The 11,317-nt window shown below is 43.9% G+C and overlaps 1 non-coding gene across 1 annotated transcript; it reads left to right on the plus strand.

Annotated features, from left to right (window-relative positions):
• The first annotated feature begins 8,416 nt into the window (after window positions 1-8,416).
• Window positions 8,417-8,491, plus strand: Trnat-ggu. Its single transcript has one exon. It is a non-coding gene; the product is annotated as a tRNA-Thr (tRNA).
• Window positions 8,492-11,317: the final 2,826 nt, after the last annotated feature.

Consider the following 11,317-nt stretch of genomic DNA (forward strand, 5'->3'; position numbering starts at 1 on the left):
CGTTTAGTGTTTTAAGTGTTCAGAGTATCTTACTCTAAAATTTAAGTTTGTCTTTCACACGTTTGCTAAATGACTGTCATTGAAGACTAATTGACATGCATCTGTTTTGCTGGATTTATTTGAAATTGTGTTTAGTATTCGTAAGCTTGCTTTTAAGTATCTCTAGTATATAACATGAAATTTTTCTATTCGGCTCATATATTGTTCGTAAAAATAGTCTGGTTATTCTAGTAACTGAGAAGAGGGTGTAAGGTCGACACCATCTCAGACTCGCGGGTACCCTAGCACCTGAGCATTTTCATAAAGTGCTTCTGTAGAGTTCCCCTTAAAAAATCTTTAAAAAATGAAAGTATTAAAAAAAAGAAAGAACTGAAACTGACTCGTCAGATTACATTTTGTAACACCAATAACGAATAGCCAAAAATTCGTTTCACCTCCTCTCGAGAAATGCTTTAGTTGGTCCGTCATGTGACAAGGCTGAAGGGCTTAAGTTTGGCGCCATGTGTTCAATAAAATACATTTTTATATATACCAATAACAACAGCTGCAGGTCAAAGTGGTACAAACCACGTATACGTGAGTTCGTTGTATGTTTCATTAGTTATACACTGAAGCGTCGAAGAAACTAGTATAGGTATGCGTATTCATATACAGATTATATGTAACCAGGCAGAATACGGCGCTGTGGTCGGCAACGCCTATATAAGAGAGCAAGTGTCTGCTGCAGTTGTTAGATCGGTTACTGCTGCTACAATGGCAACTTATCAAAATTTAAGTGAGTCCGAACGTGGTGTTATAGTCGGAGCACGAGGTAGCGACGAAGTAGGGATTTTCCCGTACGACCATTTCACGGGTGAACTGTGAACATCAGGAACCCGATAAAACATCACGTCTCCTACATATCTGCGGTCGGAAAAAGGACCTGCAAGAACGGGTCAAACAACGACAGAAGAGAATCTTTCAAAGTAACAGAAGTGCAACGCTTCGGCAAATTGCCGCAGATTTCAGTTCTGGACCATCAACAAGTGTCAGCGTGCGAACCATTCAACGAAACATCATGGATATGGGTATGGGCTTTCGGAGCCGAAGGCCCACTCGTCTATCCTTGATGACTGCACGACACAAAACTTTACGCCACGCCTGGGCCTATCAACACAGACATTGGACGATCTCGTTTCAAATTGTATCGATCGGATGGACGTGTATGGGTATGGAGACAACCTCATGAATCCATGGACCTTGCATGTCAGCGGGAATCTGTTCAAGCTGATGGAAGCTTTGAAATATTGTGGGGCGTGTGCAGTTTAAGTGCTATGGGATCGTTGATACCTCTAGACACTACTCTGACAGGTGACACGTATGTAAGCATCTTGTCTGCCCATGCATGTCCACAATGCATTCTTGACAATTCCAACAGGACAATGCGACATCCCACACGTCCAGAATTACTACAGAGTGGCTTCAGGTACATTCTTATGAGTTCAAATACTTCCGCTGGCCACCAAACTTTTCATACATGAACATTATTGAGCACATCTAGGATGCCTTGCAAAGTGCAGTTGAGAAGAAATATCCAAGTCGTCGTACTCTTACGGATTTATTGACAGCCCTGCAGGATGCGTGGTGTCAGTGCCCTCCAGCACTGCTTGAGACATTAGTCGAGTCCATGCCACGTCGTGTTGCGGCAATTCTGCGTGCTCACGGGGCCCTACACGAGATTAGGCAGGTGTAACAGTTTCTTTGGTTCTTCAGTGTATATGTATAGTTAACATACATTCCTGAACTGAAGTGGTTCACAGATGATGATGATAAGAAGTCGAAAGTACTCACAGGAAAACAAAATCGTGTATGCAGTGGGATCGAAAGTCCCTGGCATTTGCACACAACTGCCGTTGCCGTGGACTATACAGTGGTTTTTTGTGTGTACAGGGCGAAAGCGAAATCCATTGACAAAATTTCTGATGTTATTCAGGCATCTTGGTACAAGAGAGCGTGTTCTATGTTGGCGTCTCAGTAATGTCCTTGCACTCGCGCCTGCGTTCAGTATTGTTCGCTTATGTATCGGGCTTACTTTTCCGGCAGTGTTCTCCAATCGTGGACAGCGATACGCACCAGTATTGACCACAGGTACCTTGTACACAAATACTTAGAAAATATCCCTGAACAACGTGTGAAATTTGTCACTGCAGTTCGAAGTCGCCCTACGGATGGCGCTTATCTCTGAAACAATCGGTTTTCGGTTTTACCAGTTTTTTTCATCTCCACTTTAATTTGACTGTTAAAACCGCACAAAATAACCCGTTTCTGAAATAATCAATTTTCGGTCTTTTGCTGCTGTTATTTTAAGTAATAGACGTAGACAGCGAACAAAGACCGAAAAATTTTAAGACTCCCTTACACATATGCATTATACGTTTCAAAAATCAAACTATCAGATAAAATAAGTAAATAAATCAAAATATTGTCTCCAACGGTTGGCTGCATTTGTCGAAAAGAAATGAGGGGTTGAATACTACAAAAAGCAGGACAAGTGCGAATAGAACTCGCATTGTGAGGGTTCCGTACATACTTGGTTATGTATATACGTACACACTTCATAAATGGCCGTATTTTTTATTGCATTGGCTTGGAAGCTTAAATTTTTTATATCGCCTAGGTGCTGCAGACATGAGTATTTGCATAGATTTCGACTTTATACGTCTACCCATTCTTGAGAAAAAGGAGTCTTAATAGACAACAACATAGTGATCGTAAAAGGGTCCCGCCTTTATCGATTGAAGTAGGGAACCCAAAAACTCGTTTTCTTAAAACTCTGCTCAGAAATAACGTTGTAACCGAGGATCGTACCACTGTTTGAGCATTACGAACAATCAGTGCAAAAGGATGAAAACTGACGTTGGAGAAAACGTGTTTTTCGTGTTTGTTTTCCAAGGGCTACAACCACCGTCTAACAGTCCACGCCCCGCGGCAGCGGTACATTACTGTCTGATCAATGCTGTACCCATTCTTGTGTGTTTGTTGCCGGTTTCTAACTATCTACATATCATCATGGTTACTAAAATAACACTGATATCGTTTCCCATTTTCTATAATAAGCCAATGTTTCAAAGATATGGAAATTTTACGAACACTTTCAGTTTTTAAAACAGATTTTCTTTAAAAACTAATTTTTGGACCACTGCTACGGCAAACTGATAAAACCGTTTTTAACCCATTATTAGCAAAAATCTACTGCAACCGAGATCATAAAATCACCGGAAATTACCGGTTATTTGGAACTAAAATGCCGGTATCGGGTTTCACCGGTTGGTTTTTCCCATCCTTAGGTCGCACTGCATGTATTTGGAGGAGCACAGTGTTCTCATACTGCTAGACCGTTCTAGTTCACCAACGAATATTTTGAGACACATTTAACTTTTTTCCGGAATTCACTTCACATTGCAGGATGGTTCTTTCGAGAAGGTAACGATCGAAATGAATTCCAGTCCGCGTCCAATTGGCCTATTGGACCGACTCTAATGATTTCTGTATAGATGGGATCTTAAACCCCTTTCTTTCATCCTTTTTCGGTGCGAGGTCACGTAGTTTTAGTTACTAGACGAAGAAAAAAGGTGACCCTCTAATTCGGAGCGCTGACATTCAACGCTGTGTAGCGACCGTTGCGAGTCTCGCTGCCTGCAGGAAGGATGTCGGAAAGACGCCGCTATTAAAAAGTTGGTGTCTGAGTAGGCAGTGTCACGAGGAGAATTTGAGCAAAACACAAGGAGAATATTTAATTGGCGCTGAGTGGGAGACAAGAGGGACTTGGCGAGCAGAAGGAAGGAGGCGGTAGGAGGAGGAGCACGAGGAATTAGGCGGGGGCTTAACTAAGACGCATTGCGAAAGGTAGCGAGCCCGGCCCGCGGCTTTGACGGGGCGCCCATCCATTATTGTCGCCCTCCTTCCCCAACTCCACATAATTAAATACTTTGTTTTAATTTCGGACCGCATACTTGTCCTTGTCCTTCCATTCAATCAACCGTCTCATCTCGTTAACGTTAATTAAAGTGATTTTCTGAGCCTTCTCCTTTATATTTAATTCTCGCCCCGAGGAGAGGAGTGGAAGCAGAGAGAGAGAGAGAGAGAGAGAGAGAGAGAGAGAAATCCTTATTTAAGAGGCGAAAATCAGAAAGGGTGGCAAGGTTTTTTTGGGGAGGGTGGAAGGGAAGTAAAAAGAGGAGCGTTTTGTGTCCGCGTCTGCGTCTGTTTGGTAGTCGTGAGATGTATAAATTGGCTGCGAGCGGAATTTATGGCGAGCTGCGGCTAATTAGAGGCACCGCTGGCTGCTCGCCGCTCGCTGCCGGACACTAACAAGCGAGCAGCGCCCGCTCAGAAATAACCAGCCAGTGCCGACGCCGCTGCCGCTGCCGCCGCTGGCAACGACGCCGCAGGCGCCCGCGGACCGCCGCCACGCAGCCCCGCACAGCGCGCCTGTCGTGCGGGTGGCCTCGCAGCTGCTATAAGGCGGCCATCATTACGCGGACTGCTTCTGGCGCGCTTCTACCTGTCGGAGAACAAAACTGTTTATTGCGTAATTTTTGCTGTAGATATTCTGCAGCATTTCAGTTTAGATGTTGACTAGAAATTCCCAAGGCTTCACACTGTATTTATAACCAAAACATGTGTCAAGTGTGCGTCCGAATTATGCATGTAGCAATATCGATACAGGCTAACCATGAAAGAACATTTTCAATGAAAATAGTTTATTCTGATGCTCTCTTAACGTGCTGCTCCTAATATGAAAAGCCGTCTAAACACTGTTATTTTACAGATAACATTCAATATTGCCCCAAAATGCAGTTTTAGGTAACTGGCAGATTATAAGTTGTGTACCCGACTGGAACTCGAACCTGTAGTCTTACCTTTCGTGAGCAGTTTTAATCTTCTATGAGATTTAGAAAGTGGCGGCGAGGCAGTGACAGAAGGTGAGCTGTGTGACCTGCTTGTGACTCGTGCCTGCTTAGCTCACAAGAGGACCGTACGAACTTCCCCTCACCGAATTGATTCATACTGACAGCGTGTGTAGAACGCGTCTAGGACTTCAATATATGTAAACGTGAAGGCGCAACTATCAACTGCTTTCGAGAAAATCAAGTTTGAAAATTTTAAGCACGCTTGAATGCTTTGTATGGTCGCTACTACACAAGGAGTTCACAGCCGAGCGAGTAACCACATACTTTCTTAACCACGAGGCCTCTAGATCGAACCTCGCTGTTGGTAATACTTTATCTTCAGTCCCACGTAATTCTAAGAACAGATCTGCGTAATATGCCACAAAATTGTGTGATGACCGAGAACTGTTTATGAATCTAAATTAGGTTTGCACTTGCAAAAATTTGGCATTTATTACTTGTGCTGTATGTCGCATTAAGTATTATTTTCCTTGTTATTATGATCAGTATCATCCTGATTCGTATAATTATCCGTAGGATAAACAGTACAGTTGTCGCAAATGTAGACACAATAGGATAAATAAAATCACTGTACTGATTTGATTGAAAGTTTTTGTGAACAGGCTTTTTATTTTCAGTCTTCGTACCAAAGAGATTTTTTCTCATTTTTTTCAAGTTAAATATTATGAAAATAGTAAATCTATTGTTGGAATTAGGTGGGAATTTAAAAAGAAACGCAGCAGCGGCTGCGAGTTTCGACCCAGAGACCTCGCGTTTATGGAACCACGCGCTTACTTGTTGAAAACTCCTTGAACGCTAGCGATTATACGAAGTATACAAACACGCCTAAAATATGTAAACACGACTTTCTCGAAGACGGTTGAGGTTGCGTGTTCTTGTTTACTCACGTTCAAGTGCTAGTCGTGCTCCACACACCCTGACAACATGAATCAAATCAGCTGGGGTAAATTCGCACGGTCCGCTGGTCAGTCCCAAAAGGCTTGACTCCGGTACCCAGGAGGTAGCAACCTCTATCATTTCAGAATGTCGTCTTAGATATTATATCCTGATCCAAGCCTTAGTTTTAACCACTGTCGCCTCAGCTGCAATACGCTGGTATTTGAGCACCATGTAGGCCCCTGTTGCGATTCTCCTTTCTCCGCCTACCATTTCGTTATTCGTCATTCGAAATTTTGTGACCACTGTGGAAGAGACTTCGTATACTAACGACACTGTGCTATGGTTGTGCGTTATTGCCATACAGTTCCAATAAGTGAGCAAGGGCTGTTGAAGCTTTGTTCCCTTTCAAATGCAGAAAACGAATTACCACATGATACTCCGCGTTATCAAAAGGTTGCTCAATTATTTGCTCCTCTAGGGGTGTGCTGCTTGACTGTGCCACTGGGATTTCAATGAGCTCCAGTACTGAAGACATGTACCTGTAAATAAACAAAATATTAGGGGAGTGGCGGTTTATATGCGCCGGTGGGCAGTATGGGCCGCTTGGTGTTTCATGGTTTTGCCGCTAAAGGGCGGACGCATGCAGTTCCTGGAATAAAGTGCAGATATCATTCCGCCATTTCTTAGGAGTTGAGTGATGTAGCAGTTGAATTTGCGTCACAAGTTAATTTTATTTGTTTTTGAGTCTCGAAGATGGTGAACGATGTAATCTTTAGCATCGTGTTACGTAAGGGGGCGATCAAAAAGTTCCTTCAGCGTATATACAATTCCGATGCAGGTATATAAGTACCGACATATAGGCAAGGGATTAGTGTGGCCTTCGAGCGGAAAATTTGTGATATCCCCTTATACTTTAAAATATAAAAAGTTTAAGTATCATACTAGCATTAACATTTAACTAGTCTACTGTAGATTGCATCGTAATAACAAAATACCACTCATTCAAGGCGGTTTCTGTTTCTTCCATGCTTTAATTTGTAGTTTTAGGCGACTGCTATGAGCCATATATGAACTTTTTTTTTAATGTCAAAAGCTCACCGATGAGTGGATCAAGTGGTTTCATTTGATTTGAAAGGCGTGATGACCGAAAGAGCTGCTGGCGATCGTTTTCACGATACTAGAACTACTCTGGAAACCGTATTAAAATCATTGTAGGCAAACAGCAGGCCACCAGACACTTCGGATGGGAGTTTTCAAACCACCACTAGAAAAAAGTTACGAAGACATGCTGGTAACACTCGTGAGAGATTTAGGTGCCACGTTAATGCCACGGGCTAGGGGTATCAAAAGCTGGCTTACGATTTGGCAGAAAATTTAAAACTGCTTCACAGATTTAACAGAGAAAAGAAATTGGAAGGCAATGATTTATAACAGAAGTTTATGAAGAAGCTACAAAACTGTCTTACAGTAAAGCCTCAGTCCAAAAGAGTAATGCGTTGTGTCCGGTTCAATGGATCACTTATTGAAAGGTTTTTTTAACCAACTGTTTTTTCATTGTCTTATCCTTTGATACATAAACAGATTAATTTGCTTGTCGACCACAAAATCTTTTCTTAACATCTCGAGCTGTATGTCTTAAAACTCTTTTCTTGCTGTTTGTCGTTTTGTAGGAAATCTATTTTTCACCATTTTCACCAAAACAAATCTACAATTAAAGGTTTCACACAGTTTATTTCAAAACAACGATAAAAAATTTACACCAGTTTTGTCTCAAGTGGCCGCCGTTCACCTAATTACGTAACTTTATTTTATCCCTCGTATTCAGATGTGACAGATGAGGTTGGGAGTTAATGGAATTGTTGTCTTAGAGCAGCACTCTGGAACATTTTTTATTAGTCTCTCTTTGAAGTTGAAGTAGGCGGACGAAAAGCTCCAGGAAACAACGTTTTAAAATACTGCAGAATTGTTGAGGCTTTAATGGCCACCTGTTGATGTGCTGTCTATTGGCTTCCGCTGTGCGATCTCCGACTGACGTTTGTTTAACATTTTTTTGATATTTCATCAGCATCAGTGTCGGGCATTGTGAAAAATGGCCTTCCAGTTGTTTGTGGCCGGAGGTAGACGAGCACGTGGATAGAGACTGGAATACGTAAATGAAACGGAGAAAATATGGAAACACCAAAACCACAAGACATTACAACGTCTAATACGGTATATGAAAACTGTTGGCATTCAAAACAGCTTCCATTCGTCTCAGAATGGATAAATACATATCCTGTATGGTTTCCAAGGGACTCTTTCGTCACTGTGGTGACCCTAGTAGCCACAAAACCAGTCCTGGACGATACAAGTTGTGTAAACAGAGGCCTTGTCGTCTTGGAACACAGCATCGCCACCAGGGAACAAATACTGTATCATTGTATGGACCTGATCGGCCAAAATGGTGACATGGTCCTTATCATATATGTAGATGGTATGTAGTGGGCAGGGGCACTACGAATGTAGTGTGTGGACATTAAGTAGGGAATGTGGGTCTCACAGGGAGCATGCAAGGGATAAATCCCTGCAGTCGCACTAACCTCTGTGCCCTCGGTGGCTCAGATGGATAGAGCGTCTGCCAGGTAAGCAGGAAATCCCGGGTTCGAGTCCCGGTCGGGGCACACATTTCCAACTGTCCCCGTTGATGTATATCAACGCCTGTCGACAGCTTAAGGTCTTGATTTAATTATCACTTGATCCTTATCAGTAACGCAATCTTGCAGAGTATGCACGGGGTCTCTGGAACACCTAAATATGGCTACTCAAATCATCTCAGAACCTCCGTCATATTTCACTTTTGGGACGTTAACTGAACCAGAAGTGGGAAACAGTGGGAAACAAAATTCATGCTACCAAATAACTTTCTTCCAATGCTCCCCATTCCAGGTCTTATGACTTCGACACCACCTTTCCTGTTACGGGCATTTGCTTCACTGATGAGCGGTTTCGGAATTGGAGCTCGCCCTGAAATTCCCTGCTTTTAGAACTGCCTTCACCTTGTTTTGTTGCTGACAGGATTTGAAGGTGTGACATTCAGTTGTGCAGTAATGGTTCAAATGGCTCTGAACACTATGGGACTGAACATCTGAGGTCATCAGTCCCCTAGAACTTAGAACTACTTAAACCTACTTAAAACTACTACTTAAAACTACTTAAACTACTTAAAACTACTTAAACCTAACTAACCTAGGGACATCACACACATCCATGCCCGAGGCAGGATTCGAACCTGCGACCGTAGCGGTCGCGCGGTTCCAGATTGAAGCGCCTAGAATCGCTCGGCCGTGGTGCAGTGACTTTTGCATCTCTAATCCTCTTATTTTTCGTCACAATCCTCTTCAATGCCCGTCCATCACGATTAGTCAACTCACACTGTCGTTCGTGTTGTTTCCCTGTACGCGGTACAAATCTTTCTCGGTTACGGACCGCCTGTCATACGAGTGCGAACAATTTGCCCACGTTCGAATATACTAAGCTCCGACATGACACGCTCACGTCTATACAGAACTCTGCTCTGACTGCGACTGACACTTCCTACGTAGGTGAGGGCACTGCATTGCTGTCATTCGTGGCCAAATACAACAGCGGGACCTTCAAGCTCGGCTGGCGTATGAATTTAAGTTCAAGCATGCATTTCTCGCAGGTTTTCCATATTTTTATCCAACGACTGTACCTGTCACACAGACGTCGGAGTGCCTTTCCCTGGTAAACCGGTCCTGGATTCCTGTACTGCCGCAAGCGGCCGTTGCAGACAACAACAGGTAAAAATGTCCAGGGAAGGGCCCTCCGTTCTTGGCGCGACAGCTACGTACAACCGGCCGCGGCCTCGACTCCAGTTGGCCATCAGCAATGAAGGATGCTGGCGGAACATAAGAAAAGGCGTGTAACAAACGTCATCCGAAGATCACATGACGGAAGTGGTCAGGCAATACATAATTCTAAAATACATTGCACAGATGACGAATCTGAGATGAAATGGTTCAAATGGCTCTGAGCAATATGCGACTTAACTTCTGAGGTCATCAGTCGCCGAGAACCTAGAACTAATTAAACCTAACTAGCCTAAGGACATCACACACATCCATGACCGAGGCAGGATTCGAACCTGCGTCCGTAGCGGTCGCGCGGTTCCAGACTGTAGCGCCTAGAACCGCACGGCCACTCCGGCCGGCCTGAGATGAAATGATTGGTGCTGTTCGGAAAGAAATGATAGCTGCTTCAAATGGGCAATAAAAGTGTGGATTACCTTTTTCTAATCTTAATGAAGATATAGATAGTGTGTTATGTCATACGTGCTCAAATACCCAGAGTACATGAGACCGGCAGTATTAGATTTGCGTTTGTATTACTGATTGGAATCTAGGACGCGATGAGAGACTGGTTTGTACCATAGATCGAGGTTTGGGTTAAGATGGGAGATGACAGTTTAATTGCAACTTGTCGAAATCAGTGAATGTGAATATGAAATCTTAGATGTGCTACCGTTGTCCTAGGTCTAAGTTAGATTGAACGGTGGCAGTTTGGTTGTGAGTTGGCAATGCGGTATCGAACGCTTCGGTTTGTCCAAAAAAACTGTCATGCTACTCCAATTTGTAACACAAGTACTTAGTAGGCATTTCCAGTGCTGACACCCTCTCGGGACGAACGTCACTTGTACCTTTCATTCGGCGAGTCTGCCGCCTCCTAATTAACGGGACAAAATAGCTCCGTCTATAATGATCGGCCGATGACAAGACGTGGACGTCAGAACAGCTGCCGATCAAACGTGTGGGAGAGGGCGCCAGTCGTAATGAGCTATGCATACTGAACAGCGCGCCGGTCGGATCGGTTCGCGTGGCAGCCGCCTAATAGACCCATTAGAGAATTCTCCGATTTCCTGTGCTGCTATGTTAATGAAGCAGAATTAAAAAACGAAAACGAATGGCCAGGGCTGGGAAGAGAGCGCGAATCCGCTGTGACGTTCTGGTGCCGGCGCGCAGATAAGCGCCACACAAGTAAATTACGCGTTCGGTTGTATGCATAATTATTTGCCGGCAATTAGTCTCGCCGGCGCCTGTAATTTGGTTGGTCGGCGGAGCAGGCGGCGCCGCACACTCGTTTCGTGTGCCCACGGCGGCGGCAACGTCTGTTTGCCGAGCAATTTCGGACGCAAGTCCTCGAACAAATTTCGGTCGTTTGCGGGCTTGTCAAATTGTCATCGATCGCCGCGAGGATAAACGGATTAACGAGTTACGCGCTACTTCGCCTTCTGTGCGCGCGCGCCGGAGGCAAAATAATGTTTTATGGACACTGGCAGTCAGATGTCGCCGCCACGTCTCTAGCAATTTCTCTCCGGCGTGGACAAAAAAATGAGGAAAAAATGTCCGAAGTCTAATGTCATTTTTGTTCTTTATTGTCGCAACGAGCACATGAATAAAATCACCCACAGTAGACACATCTTACACGTC

Source organism: Schistocerca americana, chromosome 5, assembly GCF_021461395.2.
Source record: "Schistocerca americana isolate TAMUIC-IGC-003095 chromosome 5, iqSchAmer2.1, whole genome shotgun sequence".
NCBI lineage: Eukaryota > Metazoa > Arthropoda > Insecta > Orthoptera > Acrididae > Schistocerca > Schistocerca americana.